The sequence below is a fragment of the Coregonus clupeaformis genome, unplaced genomic scaffold (assembly GCF_020615455.1).
Source record: "Coregonus clupeaformis isolate EN_2021a unplaced genomic scaffold, ASM2061545v1 scaf3334, whole genome shotgun sequence".
In the NCBI taxonomy this organism is placed as follows: Eukaryota; Metazoa; Chordata; class Actinopteri; order Salmoniformes; family Salmonidae; genus Coregonus; species Coregonus clupeaformis.
Genome location: NW_025536788.1, coordinates 31718 through 49353, shown reverse-complemented (window position 1 = coordinate 49353; position 17636 = coordinate 31718). Strand labels below are relative to the sequence as shown.

The window sequence follows — 17636 nt, the reverse complement described above, 5'->3', positions numbered from 1 at the left end:
CTATGACACACAGACACACTAAAGCTGTACAGTGTAGTTAGAAAAGTCAATTTACATTATTTGCAGATGTGTTCCCTTTTATTTACAAATCGAAAAATGTAACATTTGAAATGAATGTGGCAGAACAGTTAAGCATAGAGTTCCTGTGGGAGTCTTCTCCTTCAGTCTTTTTTGCCTCATATGCCTCGTTTCCTATTTGATGGGATTTTCCCACCAATGCCAAGTTCACCTGAGACAGCCGCTATCCAGTGTCATGTGTTGCTGAATTACAGATCTTGCTATCCCAATGTCGCTGCTGTCCATGGTGCTGAAATATCCAATCTCGGCTATTTGCATACATAGGACCATCCACACTTGACACCACACACACAAGTTAATGCTAATATCACACACACTTTTGAACATTGCACAACCTGCAACAAGACACTGAAACAGCACTTAATTTCAAGTTTGTTTGTTTCTGAATAAAGATGCGAAGAATGAAATCAATGTGTGGAAGGAGATTGGACAATGTATAGGCATTCCCTATAGCTGTATTTGACTGGAGCATGATCAGATTGCTTTGTTTCAGCCAGAATGGAAATTTGGTCTGAGAAACTATGCCCATTATAGCATGACTATTTCAGACAGAATTCACTTAATATTGTGGGTGATGGCCAGTGACCTCTCCACACGCTACAGAGGCACCCAAGATGCTCTCAACATATGTAATTAATTTGGAGTCTTAATTAAAATCAACTTGGTTAATATTTTAGGTTATTAGACTGTATTAATTTGTAAAATGCCACACCTTTGCGTTTTCAAGTTTGAATTTGAGTTGTTTTTTCATATGGAAAAGTAAACAAGATATCTGCAATACAATTCTTAGTTCATGGTGGCTTTACATCATCACTGTGCCACATTTCTTTTAAACATACTAAAGTGTAATCTTCTGATTATTTTGTGTATGAGGAGGTGGTCATCACTTGCAATTTCAGGTCAACTTAATTGAATAATGCAATGAATGCAATATTCTTGTTCTTTAAACAGCATCAGCGTTGGACCCGCGATTTAAAGAACTGCCCTACCTTGAAAAAGAGGACAGAGAACAGGTCTACACAAAACTGGTTTTTGAGGCAGAAGTGTCCCACCAGGTAACTCTTCTCTCCTCTTTCCTCTGCTCTTTTCTCTTCTCCCCTTTCATTTGTCCTCTCTCAAATCTCATCTGTTCTTTATCTTCCTCTAAATTTATGTGTGCAGTATTACAGAGCAGAAATTTGAACAGTTCACACATTCTTACATCAATAGATGCAAGCAATGGGAAATCAGGAGGAAGACGAGGGAAGCTCAAGCACAAAGCTGTCAGGATTCAATGAAGAGACCACAGGTGTGTTTCATGTGATACCAATAAAAGATTGTTGTTGTTTTGTATTAATGAGAAACATGACTATATTTTGAAATATATTTATTATATTGTAGCTCCAAATGAGTCACTTCCTTGTAAGAAGAAAGCCTTAGATGCGCTGTTTGGCGATTCCTTCACCCAAAGAGAAAGAAAATCCACAAGCGAGACAGCCAGAGCAGAGGTGTTAAGGTACCGAGCAAAAGATCGTTGCCTTTGACTGAAAATGCCATGAAGTGGTGGAGATCTCAGGAGAAAGAGCTACCTGTACTTTCCACCCTTGCTAAACGGTACCTGTGCATTCCAGGCACCAGTGTGCCAGCAGAACGAGTGTTTAGTACTGCTGGCGACATAGTGAACGCACAGAGAAGTGTTCTGCGGCCAGATCATGTTGATCAGTTGATATTTTTGAAAAAAAAATCTGTAGTCATTGAAGAGTAGCCTAGTAGGTTACACTTGATCTTTTGTTGAATATTGTTTGTTTATTAAAATGAGAGTAGTAGCAGGTTCATCCACTGCTCATTCAACCTGAAGAAATGTTGGTTGCACTTTATTTTTGATATTAATACTGTATTTGTATTGTAATGTTGAAAAACAAAAGCAGAAGTAGCAGGTAAACCTACTGTTAATTCAACCTGAAGAGATGTTGGTTGCACTTTATTTTTGATATTAATATTGAATATTTTCATGTTGAAAAACAAAAGCAGAAGTAGCAGGTAAACCTACTCTTTATTCAACCTGAAGAGATGTTGGTTGCACTTTATTTTTGATATTAATATTGTAATATTTTTATGTTGAAAAACAAAAGCAGAAGTAGCAGGTAAACCTACTGTTAATTCAACCTGAAGAGATGTTGGTTGCACTTTATTTTTGATATTAATATTGTAATATTTTTATGTTGAAAAACAAAAGCAGAAGTAGCAGGTAAACCTACTGTTGAAATGTTGGTTGCACTTACTGTACTTTTATTGAAAATGTATTGAATATTGAAAATGAGATCAGACAATTTTAACTTCCTGTTAATTCAACCTAAAGTGTTGTTTGCACTTTATTCAAATAAAATGTGAATGCATTTGCCATTCATTGTTGTTTACTTGTTTATTTATATTCATAATTAATTGATACCTGATTCCATTACAAGAAACAGGAATCTAGGAAACTTCACCTGCACTGTCCAGTATCCAGGTATTTATTTCAGTCACACTGGTTGAATTTTTGGCTAAAAGGTTACGGAATCGATTTCAAGTCACTGAATCGTTTCGGATCGTATCGTTCTAAATGAACCAATATCGTCCTTGAATCGTATTGGCAACCACAAATCGTGATACAAATCGAATCGTTGTTAAAACGAATCATTACACCCCTAGTATGTACTGGATATCATTTTTATTTTACATTTTTAGTCATTTAGCAGACGCTCTTATCCAGAGCGACTTACAGTTAGTGAGTGCATACATCATTTTTATTTTTCATACTGGCCCCCCGTGGGAATCGAACCCACAACCCTGGCGTTGCAAACGCCATGCTCTACCAACTGAGCAACATCCCTGCCGGCCATTCCCTCCCCTACCATGGACAACGCTGGGCCAATTGTGCGGCGCCCCATGGGTCTCCCGGTCGCGGCCGGCTACGACAGAGCCTGGATTCGAACCAGAATCTCTAGTGGCACAGCTAGCACTGCGATGCAGTGCCTTAGACCACTGCGCCACTCAAAGGGTGCCAGCTTTGCAACCCATCTCTGCTCGCATGCATCGTCTCGGCTTTGTAAGAATATATTTGAGTGGATTGTTGTCGGTCCACACAGTAAACGTATGCCCTCGCAGCCAATGGCTGAATTTATCATGAATGGCCCATTTCATGGCTAGAAATTCCAGCCGGTGAGCAGGATACTTGGATTGTGCATGATTAAGAGATTTACTAGCAAAAGCTATCGGCCTGGCTATGTCCTTCCCATCTTGCACTTGTGATAGTACAGCTCCCAAACCACTAGTAGATGCATCCACGGAAAGTAGAAATGGCTGAGAAAAATCTGGATGAACCAGCAGTGCCTGGTCAACTAGTTCTGATTTCAAAGCTTCAAAAGCGAGTCGACATTCGGCAGTCCAGTCTGCAGCAGTGAGCCTGTGAGGGGGACCAGGCCTCTTCCTACCCTTGCCTCTCCTAGGCTTCTTCTGACCTGTAGTTAGCTGAAACAATGGCCTAGCAACCATGGAACAATTCTCAATGTAGTGCTGATAGTATACTACCATAACAAGGAAAGAACCTATTTTGATAGGAGACGGTGTGACACCATCAGCTTCCATTATCTCACTCTCAGTCACATTCAAAATGGTTTGAACTTTAGCAGGGTCAGTGGCTACACCCTCCTGAGAAATGATGTGGCCCAAAAACTTTACAGACCTCCTCAGAAACTTGCACTTAGACGGAGACAGTTTAAGGTTGTGCTCCTGCAACCGCTGAAAAACCATCTCAAGTCTCTGCAGACTCTGTTCCTCTGTCTTAGCAAAAACCATCAGATCATCCAAGTAACAAAGGAGACTTAGAACGTTTTGGTCACCAAAGATGGTCAGCATCATTCTCATAAAAGTAGCCGGGCTGTTGCAGAGGCCCTGAGGTAACCGATTGTACTCGTGCAGACCTAAAGTGGAGGAAAAGGCAGTGTATTTCTTGTCCTCTTCATGCAGTGGCACGTTGTAATACCCTGACGTCAAATCCATTGTGCTGAAGAAGGCATTACCTCCCAGCGCGGCCAGTACATCAGCCTGATGAGGCAGGGGATGAGCATCCTTTACTGTGCGGGCATTTAACCACCGAAGTCAGTACATAGGCGCAAGTCCCCATTATTTTTCCATACCAGCACCAATGGTGAGGCATACTCGCTGCTGGATTTTCTGACGATTTCCTTTTCCTCCATATCATCCAGTGTTTCCCTGAGTTTTTGGTAATGAGCTGGAGACAGCCTACCATAAGGTCATCGAAATGGGCGGTCATCAGTCAGCCGTATGCGAAGGCAGAACTCCTTTGCCTCGCCACAATCTAGGCTATGTCTAGAGAACACTGTGTCATACTTCCCAATTAAGTTGACAAGTTTATCTTTCCAGAACTGTGAAACTGGACACTCCTCAACAGACAGGCCTTGAAGTCAAAGATTCCTCAGTGTACTGTTGCCATTATCTACACTGCCACCAACTGAACTCTTAGCTGTCAGACTGCCATGTGATCTGTCACATTGAGCCTTTGCCACATTCTGATGAGCTGCTTGCTGCTTGATATCATTAAAATACTCCAATGCAATGCAAGGGTACACATCCGCCACTTTAGCATTTAGTCTCAGGGTAACTGGCGATGTTGTTGGATTCACAATCTTCACAGGGAGCCATCCATCCCCCCACAGAGGCGTAACTACTCTCCCCACTAGTATGTGTCGATTCACACAACGAGACGTGCTGGGCTCAACAACAACAGTACTGCCCACAGAGAGTTTTGTCTTTGGGGGTAGGCGGCCCCACACCAGATGCTCACTCATGGGTTGGAGCGTTACTGCTCTCTTCAACTTAATGGTGCCCACTTTATCTGGGATGGAGTCTCCTCTACATCTCTCCAGATTTGACATCACACTGGCTAGAGGAACCTGGTGTACCCGCCACCCGCCAGTAGCTGTCATTTGATTTGAACTGTCTAATCAGAGACTTCAACACATTAGTGCCCACAATGAGTTCATCAACCTGCCCATCAACAATAAGCACTGGGACTACATAACAGAAGCCATAAAGTTGAATGTTTAAGTCACACATGGCCACTGAGCTAGTTTGTTCCCACCACAACCCAACAGGATGATGTCTGAAGGAGCTAGAAAGTTCCCCTCTACCACTCCTGCCTCCCTCAACCGAGGTACAATATCTGCAAACAGAGTAGTAGCCATGGACCCACTATCTAACATCCCCTTCAGCTCAACTTTATCCTGTACTAGCACAGTGGTGTAAAACAAACTGTCATTCTGATTGTGTTCTGAAAAATGACTGTGTTGTTCTTGGGTACTGACTCACAAAAGTAAGAATAAACAGATTGGATATCATCATCAGTGGAGGAAAAATAAGAATGCCCCACATTGCCCTCCTCAGAACGGAGGCTTTCTAGTTTTCCTGAGACCTGCCAGTCTGTCCACATCCAGGGTTCTGTCGCTGCCCAGCCTCACTACAGTCAAAGCTCATGTGGCCCGGAGAAAAGCACTTGACGCACAGCTGGTGCATCTGACAGTGAGCTTTGGTCCAGTGATTAGTGCTTCCACAGTCAGCGCACTCATGCTGACGTTTGTGGAACTGTTTACGGGGCCCTCTACATTTTACATGTTTAAGTCATTTAGCAGACGCTCTTATCCAGAGCGACTTACAGTTAGTGCATATGTTACTTTTTTTTTTTTCATACCCCCCGTGGGAATCGAACCCACAACCCTGGCGTTGCAAACACCATGCTCTACGAACTGAGCCGGCCATTCCCTCCACTACCCTAGGCGACGCTGGTCCAATTGTGCGCCGCCCCATGGGTCTCCCGGTCGCGGCCGGCTACGACAGATCCTGGATTCAAACCAGGATCTCTAGTGGCACAGCTAGCACTGCGATGCAGTGCCTTAGACCACTGCGCCACTCACAGACTGAGTATTGCTGAGTATTGCTGACCAGAGCCTTCTCTAACAAAGTCAAAACTTTCTTTAATGTCCCACCCTCAGATACAGATGGTGCCTGGTCTGGTTCACGGCCACATTGAGAAAAAGATGACACATTAGGTATTTTCACAGGACCCACTCCCTCCTGAGGGCAGTCAAAAACAGCAGCAACCTGCTGTGAAAGTTGTGTTCTACATGCTTTACGTTCCCTTAACAGTTCATCCAACCGATCCTGTACCTCACTGGCTGTCCAGTCACGAATGGGTTTGCTCTTGAACACTTGGGCCAACTCTTTATCAGGACAGTTGCGTACAAACATGACTGCCAACTCTGAGCACTGATTGGGTAAGGTCCTGCCCTCACTCACAAGGTACTGTTCGGCTGCCTCTGCAGCTTTGTTAAGCCTAATCCAGAAATCTATTGGACTCTCATTAGCATATGGTTTGATTGAATAGAAATCAGTTAATGGCATACCTGAGCAGACAGTATCCCCAAAGTGTTGCTTGAAAACACTGAACACCGCCTTAACATCGGTGACAACAAGGTTGTTACGCTTCCAGACTTTGGTCACATCCCGTGCCCTCCCCATGAGCCTAGACATCACCTCCCCAACATTCCCAGACCCAGTGTAACCCCTCTTCTCTAGGTAGACTTCCATTAACTCTTCCCACTCCAGGACAGAGTACTTATCTGAGCCATCACCCCTAAAAAGAGGTGGAGCACTAACATCTGACTTCACAACCAGATTCAGCTTGGACGCATCAATAAAGGTTGACCCACACTGCTCAGGCAGGGGAAACTGCTGGGGTTGGTGAGGGGGACGGGCAGGAGAAAGACTTGAAACACCAGGATGCAGTAAACTCGCTCTGATAGATTCTCCTATCTCTGAACCAATCTGCTTAATAAGGTCACTAAGCTGACTCGGAGGCGTCCCATTATCACCGAGTACTGTGGATGATGGTACATCAAAAGACAGAGGTGGGATACCCTGGTCAGGTGGAACAAACAGCCTACCCCTCCCAGTGCTTGCAAACTCAGGACTAGCAAACGCTCTACTCCCAGGAGCTGACTGTACAATTGGTGTAAATGGAAGGACACCCCTCCCTCTACCCACACTAAAATCCCCAGCATAACACGTCTTATGGATTTGAGAATCTTCCATGGCTCAACAGAGCACTAAAATACAATGTAATTTAGTGCATTCAAATACCAAAAAAAATTAATGCAATAAACAAATTCATCCAAAACATACAAATAAGCACGAATACCTGTATCTAATGAATATGCTACATTCACTTTCACTGTTTACATTATATATTCACTTACAGTAAGCCATCAACAAATTCACATGCGCAGGTCGTGCACCTCATCCACATGCACAGCTCCGGCGGTCGGCTTGAGCTGACCAGTCGGCAGGTCACGTAATTAGGACACTGCCACAACTGGAATTCTGATGGTTGGATAATTTTTATTCGACCTGCACACGAAGAGACAACACACAATATGTTAGCTCTTGGTGCAGCCACAGCTCTCGGGCACCTTGCTAGTTGAAGGTCAGGCAAAAGAGAACAGGTGCTGCATGCACACATTCAGTGCCTAACAACACACTATACAATACAAGTAAAATGATATACAACATAATTCTGACAAAATAAAAGACATACCTGTACACGAAGAGACAACACACAATAGCTTAGCCCTTGGTGCAGCCACAGCTCTCGGGCACCTGCGTGAGCACATAGAAACTCACTCAAACACTGACCCAAATACTCCCGAGTTACAATAGGTACCCTAATTAGCGAGCTCGGTGAAAGTTGTTAACATACATCTTTATATTGTCCACATTGTAACAAAACCTGTAGTTGCGTAACAGCACTTCGTGTAACTTTACCACAGTTTTATATCGACAAATTACGGCGCCAAGGACAACATACCTTGCTAGTTGAAGGTCAGGCAAAAGAGAACAATAAGAGGGTACATAAATACAGATAACCCGCGATGGACCAAACCAAAATATACAACACTTTTACAATTAGGTGTATTTGCAATATAGATACATAAAAATGTTTGTACACCAAAAAATAACATTAGCTATGCAGCTGTAATTAAATAAAGAAACCACATTGAATTATTATTATTATTAACTTATTAACATCCCCTCTTGACCTGGCCTACTTGAACTGTCCTTGTGTGCAATTTGGTGCATAATCTAGGGGAACAACATCACACTACTACACATATAAATCAAGTCATACCTTTATTGTCATTCATGCTCTTATTTTTAACCTAGTAGTTTTGCAAAAGTGTAACCTGCGTCAATTCTAGGAAATATTGGAATAACGTGCTTAAGAGGAGCCCTGACACGCACAACAGGATAACACAACTACCACATTTTCAATTGACAATCATTGATTTAAATGGATGTGGTCAATAGATTTGTATAGGCATATATACTAATTTAATTTAACTTGTAAGCCAAGGTTGGATTAGTAGGTCTATGCAACATGCACCTGGATAACCGCGTCATGAATCGGAACGGGCTCCAACGTCCTCATATACACATTATGACAAAATAAAGATCTTAATATTTCACGAAATAAGACATAGAAGAAAACAGGTTCTAGAAACTCAATTTCTCCATGGCAATAGAATGTAAACATGTAAATTGCTCCAAACATATCCAAATATCGCCTACAACTCAATTCTCAGCGCAGCATATTGGACGACTCCACAGGCATTGATCATTCGCGACTTTAAGTCATTCCTGTTATCTCTAGAGCATCCCGTATATTTATAGCGCTGCATTTCGTCCCCCCTCTGACCATGGATAGGGTTGGGAGCATTCCTGAGTTCACTTATGGTCCCACTAAGGTAATCTTAGGAGATATTCCTTTTGGCATACTGTAAATGCCTGTGCATAATGTACCTAATAAAGCATAATTGTTTTAATTATCTTCAAAGGAATTCTGTAGAAGCAGCCTTTATTTTCAGACTCTGCAGGCCTGCTGGGAGGAAGCATATTACAATAAACAGGTAAGATTCATCCCACAAAAAAAGTAACCACAGAAAAAAAGAGATTGAATCCCAAAACAAGAGTTTTATTTCAAGACAGTTTAGAGAAGATGGTCATAAGAGTTTTTAATATCACTTGCAAATTGTGAGACATGAGCAGTTGTGAAATGTTGCGAGAGGCCCTTCTGAAAGCACATTATATGGTCTTTAGTGGCACGGTCTCACACCTTACCTCATCTTGCAGAAGAAGTTCATGGTCCACTATCTGCTGCTCCAGAGTCGAGGCCAGGTCTCGCCCCATGTCACCATGGAGCACATGAGCGACTGGCTGGTGTCTCAGGGCAAAAAATCCCTTAGGGAGAGGTGAGTACCACGTCAGCTCTCACCTTCACTGCCATTCTCTGTCACCAGCAGCACTCCAGGAGGTGTGGGTAAAATAAACAACAGATAAATAGGAAGCCAGGAAAGTTGAAATGCTTTGTGTTTTATTTGAAGGGTGTGGAAGGAAACCCTGGAGGAGGGGAACGAACTCGCTCGGCTGGTAAGAGAATGAGAGTTAGAGACTTAGACTATCAGTCAGTGAGCTCCTTTCTAGCCTTTCAACAACTAGTCAGTACAGCAGAATATATCTGTTGTGAAATTACACTAATGGGACTTCCTGTTTCCCTACGGCAGACCTGGGAAGTAAACACCTGCCTAAAAATGATTGACATGGAGCACAAGGCTGTCTGCAAGCTCCGCCGCTCTATGCACACCACCTCTCCAGCTGGCGCTGACATGTGAGTTCCATGTACTGCCCTGCATACAGCTTGCTCCATTCATCTACACATCTGGAGCTATGCGGAAAATAACTAGGGCAGTGTTCTCTGTGTGAACATTGCACATCGTTTAGCTTTCTCTACTGCTTTTTGTTGATTTCAGCGACCCCAAGGTCCACATCATCGTGGAGAGAGCTGTGAGGAGCATTCTGGACAAGCTGTCCAATAAGCCCTGTAGCAACCTGCTCAGCCCATCCCAGGTGGTGGTGGAGCTGGTGCCCAGGATCCTCCTGGCCCTGTGGCTTCAGCCAGAGGAAGGCCATTCAGATCACCCCATCCTCCTAAGCGGGATGGCTGTGAGTATGGTGGTGGCCGTAGGGGAGAAGCTCTCCAACACGTTGAAGGCCTCTTCTCCTCACACCCCTTTCTCCCGGGCTGCTGCTTTTGACTCTGTGAGGTCGATCCTCGGGAGAATCAGCCAGTCCTTCTCCCTGGATGACCTCAAGACCCCCTTTTTTTATGAGCTCTGTCTGTGCCTTTGTGGCGGACGAGGTGAAAAGCTACTTCCAGCCTACTGCAGACACCCTGCGAGTTCCCCTGTCCTAGTGGTGGCCTTCTCCGCCACACTACCAGCTGATATCCAAGCAGGTGAGTAGCACTCATAGAAAGCACTCTGACAGATGCCTTTTGTCATGACATCCTGGTGCCTTGTAGTAGTAGAGCCAATCAGGATTTTAATTGTCACCCCTAACACAGATGCAGACCAGGCTTCTTCCCACCTGGAGGTTGTGGAAATCCCCCATAACACAGAGGCAGACCCAGCTTCTTCCCACCCGGAGATTGTGGACATCACCCCTAACACAGAGAAAGACCCGGCTTCTGCCCACCTGGAGGTTGAGGGATTCACCCCTAACACAGAGTTTGACCCAGCTTCTCCCCACCTAGATGTTGTTGACCATACCCGTAGCAGAGAGGAAGACCCGGCTTCTTCCCACATAGTGGTTTTGGACATCACCCCTAACACAGAGGCACACCTGGCTTCTTCCCACCTGGAGGTTGCTGACAAAACCCGTAGCACAGAGGCAGACCCGGTATCTTACCACCTGGAAGTTGAGGACATCACCCCTAACACAGAGGCACACCTGGCTTCTTCCCATCAGGAGCTTGTGGACATCACCCCAAACACAGAGGCAGACCCGGCTTCTTCCCACCTAGAGATTGCGGTCGTCAACCCTAACAAAGAGGCACACCTGGCTTCTTCCCACCTGGAGGTTGTGAACGTCACCCCTAACACAGAGGCTGAGACGGCTTCTACCCACCTGAAGTTTGTGGACATCACCCCTAACACAGAGTCAGACCCTGCTTCTTCCCACCGTATGGTTGTTGACATCACCCATAACTCAGAGGCAGACCCAGCATCTTCCCACCTGGAGGTTGTGGACATCACCCCTAACACAGAGGCAGACCCGGCTTCTTCTCACCTGGAGGTTGTGGACATCACCCCTAACAAAGAGGCACACCTGGCTTCTTCCCACAAGGAGCTTGTGGACATCACCCCTAACACAGAGGCTGAGACGGCTTCTACCCACCTGAAGTTTGTGGTCATCACCCCTAACACAGAGTTAGACCCGGCTTCTTCCTATCAGGAGGTTGTGGAAACCACCCCTAACACAGAGACAGACCCGGCTTCTTCCCACCTGGAGCTTGTGGACATCACCCCAAACACAGAGGCAGACCCGGCTTCTTCCCACCTAGAGATTGCGGACATCAATTCTAACAAAGAGGCACACCTGGCTTCTTCCCACCTGGAGGTTGTGAACATCACCCCTAACAAAGAGGCAGACCCGGCTTCTTCCCACCTGAAAGGAGTTGTGGACATCAACCCTAACACAGAGGCAGATCCTGCTTCTTCCCACCTGGAATTTGTGGACATCACCCCTAACACAGATGCAGACCCGGCTTCTTCCCACCTAGAGGTTGTGGACATCACCCCAAACACAGAGGCAGATCCTGCTTCTTCCCACCTGGAGCTTGTGGACATCACCCCAAACACATATGCATACCCTGCTTCTTCACTCTTGGAGGTTGTGGACGTCACACCTGAAGAAAAGCCTCTCATGGTGGCCGTCTACGCCACTCTGCCATCTGACATCCAAGCAGGTGAGTAAGACTTATAGAAAGCACTCTGACAGGTGCCGTTCATCATGATAACATGTAAAGTGTTGGTCCCATGTTTCATGAGCTGAAATAAAAGATCCCATTCAACTGGCCAGTGTTTAAAACCTACGGTTTGCATTTATTTACATTCTGTCCCGCTTTTGTCCCTTTCCAGAGGATGTTGCTGTGGTCACCCTGGACGTCACCCCACACGTCACCAAGGACGTGACCCTGGATGTTCCATCCAGGGCGAGGAAAGGGGCAGTCCAGCGTTTTTTTTGCAGGCTTTGGAGGGCAGTGTGCTGCTGCGCTTGCCACAAGGAAGAGGAGGAACAATATTAACTATTCATTAGACCAGAAACAGGATTGAACCATATACCATTAAATTCTTTGCATTATAGTTGCCTTCAATTCTGATTTTCTTCTGTTTAATTCTTAATTAATTTCAGAACATTTCTCTAAACTTTGTGGAGTAGGTTGTATAAATAGGTGGGAAACATCCCAATCCCAATTTTAATGCTTTTAATAATTAACTTATTACATTTTTTTTAGATGTATTATTTGACAAAAAGTGGAGGGCGCGACAAAAAAACTTTAATCATCATAGAAAACTCTTGCTCACTATTAAAAATGCATTGTTTTATTTAAGCAAGGTTAAAAGATTAACGTTTCGGCATAGTCTATGACAATATGCAAGTTGTGTTTGCCCAGTTAAAGGGGGGACCCAGACTCACCCTGGTTCTTGAGGGTTGCAGACACTGAATAATTATCATTTGAAATAAATGGCACTTTTCAAGTCTTGACTAAAAATCTTTAATGAATATGAATTTAAATACAATTGACTTGAGGATCAGAGCAGGCAGGCTGACTGGCTTGCCCTGAAGGCCCTCTGCCTCTACCTCTGTGTGGTTAATCTCAGCCAAGAGGTTGTATGGGTTGTCTGTCTCTCTCTGGGTGTGAATCACTATCACTATGACCTCTCGCTCCGCCTGCCCGTTGGCCTGATTAGAAGGCTTCCCCTCTCATTCCTTGTTCACAGGAGCAGGGGTGATGGCATCCGGGTAACCTCCTCCTCTCCTGTATCTAACCCATCTTTCTGGCTGTGAGTTCGACTGAGGTCACTCGTTCTCTCTCCCAGGGTGTTGGATAGTTTCTCCTCCTCTGTGTCTTGTGTATTTTCTACATTAGAATAATAGTGAAGACATCAAAACTATTAAATAACACATATGGCATCATGTAGTAACCAAAAACGTGTTACACATATCAAAATATATTTCAGATTTGAGATTCTTCAAAGTAGCCACCCTTTGCCTTGATCACAGCTTTGTACATACAGAATAATACGAAATGTTCTGAGACCAGGTTGCGCTTTCACCTCCCCGGTAAGAGGGGAATAAGGCAACCTCAGAGTTACATTCAAGGATACTTTATTGACACACACGGATGAAATGGACATGGAAAGGTAGTGGAATGATAGTGGTCCTGTAATGGACAGATAACAGGGGTAATGAATATGCACAATATCTGATAGCACAAGTAGAGCAACAACGCTATTAACAAAGGAAGGGCTGTATTAATGGCATAATGCTACCTGCGGAGTATTACACAACACAGTAAAACACAGAGAGGCAACTTACAATAGGCAATGGTAGTAAATATAAAGAACAACAAGTAAGAATGATATACATGTTACAAACTCACTTTGTGCACGTACACTATCCCACGGTATATCTGTGCATTCAAATTGTCATCGATAAATGCAATTGTGTTCATTGTCCGTAGCTTATGCCTGCCCATACCATAACCCCACTACCACCATGGAGCATTCACAACGTTGACATCAGCCAACAGCTCGCCCATACGCTGCTTTACAAGTGGTCTGAAGTCGTGAGGCCAGTTAGAAGTACTGCCAAATTCTCTAAAGCCGCCTTGGCTTATGGTTGAGAAATTAACATAAACGTATCTGTTAACAGCTCTGGTGGACATTCCTGCAGTCCGTAAGCCAATTGCACGCTGCCTCAAAACTTGAAACATCTGTGCATTGTGTTGTGTGACAAAACTGCACATTTTAGAGTGGCATTTTATTGTCCTCAGCACAAGGTGCACCTGTGTAATTATCATGCTGTTTAATCAGCTTCTTGATATGCCATATTTGTCAGGTGGATGGATTATCTTGGCAAAGGAGAAATGCTCGCTTACAGGGATGTAAACAAATTTGTGCACACAATTTGAGAGAAATAAGCTTTTTGTGCGAACAAAATATTTCACGCTTTTATTTCAGCTCATGAAACATGGGACCAACACTTTACATATTGCGTTAATATTTTTGTTCAGTGTAGTTATTAGGTTGGGAGAATGGGATCCTATCTGGGCTAGCTAAAGCCAACTTCATGGTTAGTAGTATGACAGAGAAAAAATAACAAGACAAATTTAAACATCACAAATCTGAGGGGGCAGGTGACCCTGTGCCCCCCTTTGGGCATGACGTCTCTGCTATCAACCACATCATTCTGTCTCCGTGAATATTCAAAACAGACACATTCATTCAGGTCTGGTACTGTTCCTACCATATAGATCAGGGATGGACAATTCCTGTCCTTGGGGGCCGGAGTGGTGTCACACTTTTTCCGCACACTCTAGGAGCTCAGATGCAATAATTTAATAACCTAATAACCAAAGTTTCGACAGACAAGCTGTCTTCATCAGGGTATCCTGACGTTGGTTATTAAGTTATTACATTATTGCATCTGAGCTCCTAGAGTGTCCGGCTCTCCTTTTCTTTTTCAAGTGTTCTACTCCGATAGCCATCACCTCGCCTAAATAGGTGTGCGTTTCTTTCGCCTCCATATTAATCTGGTACTGGTCCTACCATATAGATCAGGCATGGACAATTCCAGTCCTTGGGGGTCGGAGTGGTGTCACACTTTTTCCCCATCCCTAGCAAACACAGCTGATTAAACTTATTGCATTCTAAACTGAAGCCCATGAGTACTTGATTATTAGAGTCAAATGTGTTAGCTGGGGCTGGGGGAACAAGTGTAACACCAATCAGGTCCCGAGGACTGGAGTTGCCCATCCCTGATATAGATGCTCTGTTTGCACACATCGAGGGATGTGGTGACAGTGGAGACAAGGGAACACACATAAACAGCTTTGTCCTTTTAGAAGGTCGTCATAATCCTTACATAAATATGATGTGTATGCAAGAAATGCAGAGCCACTTCCAAAAACATATTGACAGAGTCTAGTATCTAGTAATCTAATCAATTAGTTTTCAACCCCCTTTGTTATGGCAAGCCTAAATAATCTCAGGAGTAAAAATGTGCTAACAAGTCACATAATCAGTTAGATGGACTCACTATGTGTGCAATAATAGTGATTTTCAAACGACTACATAATCTCTGTACCCCACACATACAATTATCTATAAGGTCCCTCAGTCCAGCAGTGAATTTGAAACATAGATTCAACCACAAAGACCAGGGAGGTTTTCCAATGCCTCGCAAAGTAGGGCACCTTTTGGTAGATGGGTACAATTAAAGCAGACATTGAATATTCCTTTGAGCATGGTGAAGGTATTAATTACGCTTTGGATGGTGTATTAATACACCCAGTCACTACAAAAATACAGGCGTCCTTCCTAACTCAGCTGCCGGAGAGGAAGGAAAACTATCAGGGATTTCACCATGAGGCCAATGGTGGCTTTAAAACAGTTAGAAAGTTTAATGGCTTTGATAGGAGAAAACTGAGGATGAATCATCAACATTGTAGTTACTCCACAATACTAACCTAATTGACAGAGTATGCACTCACTAACTGTAAGTCGCTCTGGATAAGAGCGTCTGCTAAATGACTAAAATGTAAATGTAAAAGAAGGAAACCTGTACATGCATTGTGTTTGCAATAAGGCACTAAAGTAAAACTGCAAATAATGTGGCAAAGAAATTAACTTTATGTCCTGAATACAAAGTGTAATGTTTGGGGCAAATCCAACACAACACATCACTGAGTACCACTCTTCATATTTCCAAGCATGGTGGTGGCTGCATCATGTTATGGGTATGCATGTCATTGGCAAGGACTAGAGACTTTTTTAGGATAAAAAGAAACAGAATAGAGCTAAGTACAGTCAGAATCCTAGAGGAAAACCTGGTTCAGTCTGCTTTCCAACAGACACTGGGAGACAAATTCCCTCTTCAGCAGGACAATAACCTAAAACACAAGGCCAAATATTCACTGGAGTTGCTTACCAAGATGACATTGAATGTTCCTGAGTGGCTTAGTTACAGTTTTGACTTAATTCGGCTTGAAAACTTATGGCAAAAAAAAAAAATGGCTGTCTATATAATGTATATTGCATATATTTTACAATCCAGTTGTGCAAAGCTCTTGGAGACTTACCCAGAAAGACACAGCTTTAATCGACTCAGGGGTGTGAATACTTATATAAATGAGATATTTCTGTATTTAATTTCCAATACATTTGCAAAAATTTCAAAAACGTGTTTTCACTTTGTCATTATGGGGTATTGTATGTAGCTGCGTGAGAGAAAATATTATAATTGAATCCATTTTGAATTCAGGCTGTAAGAAAACAACATGTGGAATAAGTTAAGGGGTATGAATACTTTCTGAATGTACTGTATATCTGCAAGAAAATGATAAATATGTGAATGTTTGAAAGGGGGTCATATAAACATTATTCATATTTTTACAGACAATATTAAGTGAATTCTGTCTGAAATAGTCATGCTATAATGGGCATAGTTTCTCAGACCAAATTTCCATTCTGGCTGAAACAAAGCAATCTGATCATGCTCCAGTCAAATACAGCTATATGGAATGCCTATACATTGTCCAATCTCCTTCCACACATTGATTTCATTCTTCGCATCTTTATTCAGAAACAAACAAACTTGAAATTAAGTGCTGTTTCAGTGTCTTGTTGCAGGTTGTGCAATGTTCAAAAGTGTGTGTGATATTAGCATTAACTTGTGTGTGTGGTGTCAAGTGTGGATGGTCCTATGTATGCAAATAGCCGAGATTGGATATTTCAGCACCATGGACAGCAGCGACATTGGGATAGCGAGATCTTTTAATTCAGCAACACATGACACTGGATAGCGGCTGTCTCAGGTGAACTTGGCATTGGGAAAATCCCATCTAATAGGAAACGAGGCATAGGAGGCAAAAAGACTGAAGGAGAAGACTCCCACAGGAACTCTATGCTTAACTGTTCTGCCACATTCATTTCAAATGTTACATTTTTCGATTTGTAAATAAAAGGGAACACATCTGCAAATAATGTAAATTGACTTTTCTAACTACACTGTACAGCTTTAGTGTGTCTGTGTGTCATAGGTACAACTGCAAGCAATTCGCTTCTCAAATCCTTCTCAAATGTCTGTTTAATGTGAGAAACTAAATTAAAAACAACCCTTAGACTAATACAATGCGTACTGTCACAAATTATTACTATTCCCAACAAGACAACGAAGTGATGGTCTTTACCCACCATGGAGACTTATAAAGGCTACTTCCCCCCCACCAAAAGTTCCCACGCAGAGCGATGTTGTTTACTACATCATTATGCAGATGTAGCGTGGTTCGTTCTGCGTTGTGTACTTTTAATTAGGACACTGCCACAACTGGAATTCTGATGGTT

At 43.3% G+C, this 17636-nt stretch overlaps 1 long non-coding RNA gene across 1 annotated transcript; it reads left to right on the top strand.

The window, feature by feature from the left end:
* The first annotated feature begins 973 nt into the window (after positions 1–973).
* LOC123489808 lies at positions 974–1580 on the top strand. Its single transcript, XR_006660666.1, has 3 exons — positions 974–1133; positions 1288–1366; positions 1459–1580. It is a non-coding gene; the product is annotated as an uncharacterized LOC123489808 (long non-coding RNA).
* The last annotated feature ends 16056 nt before the right edge of the window (positions 1581–17636 follow it).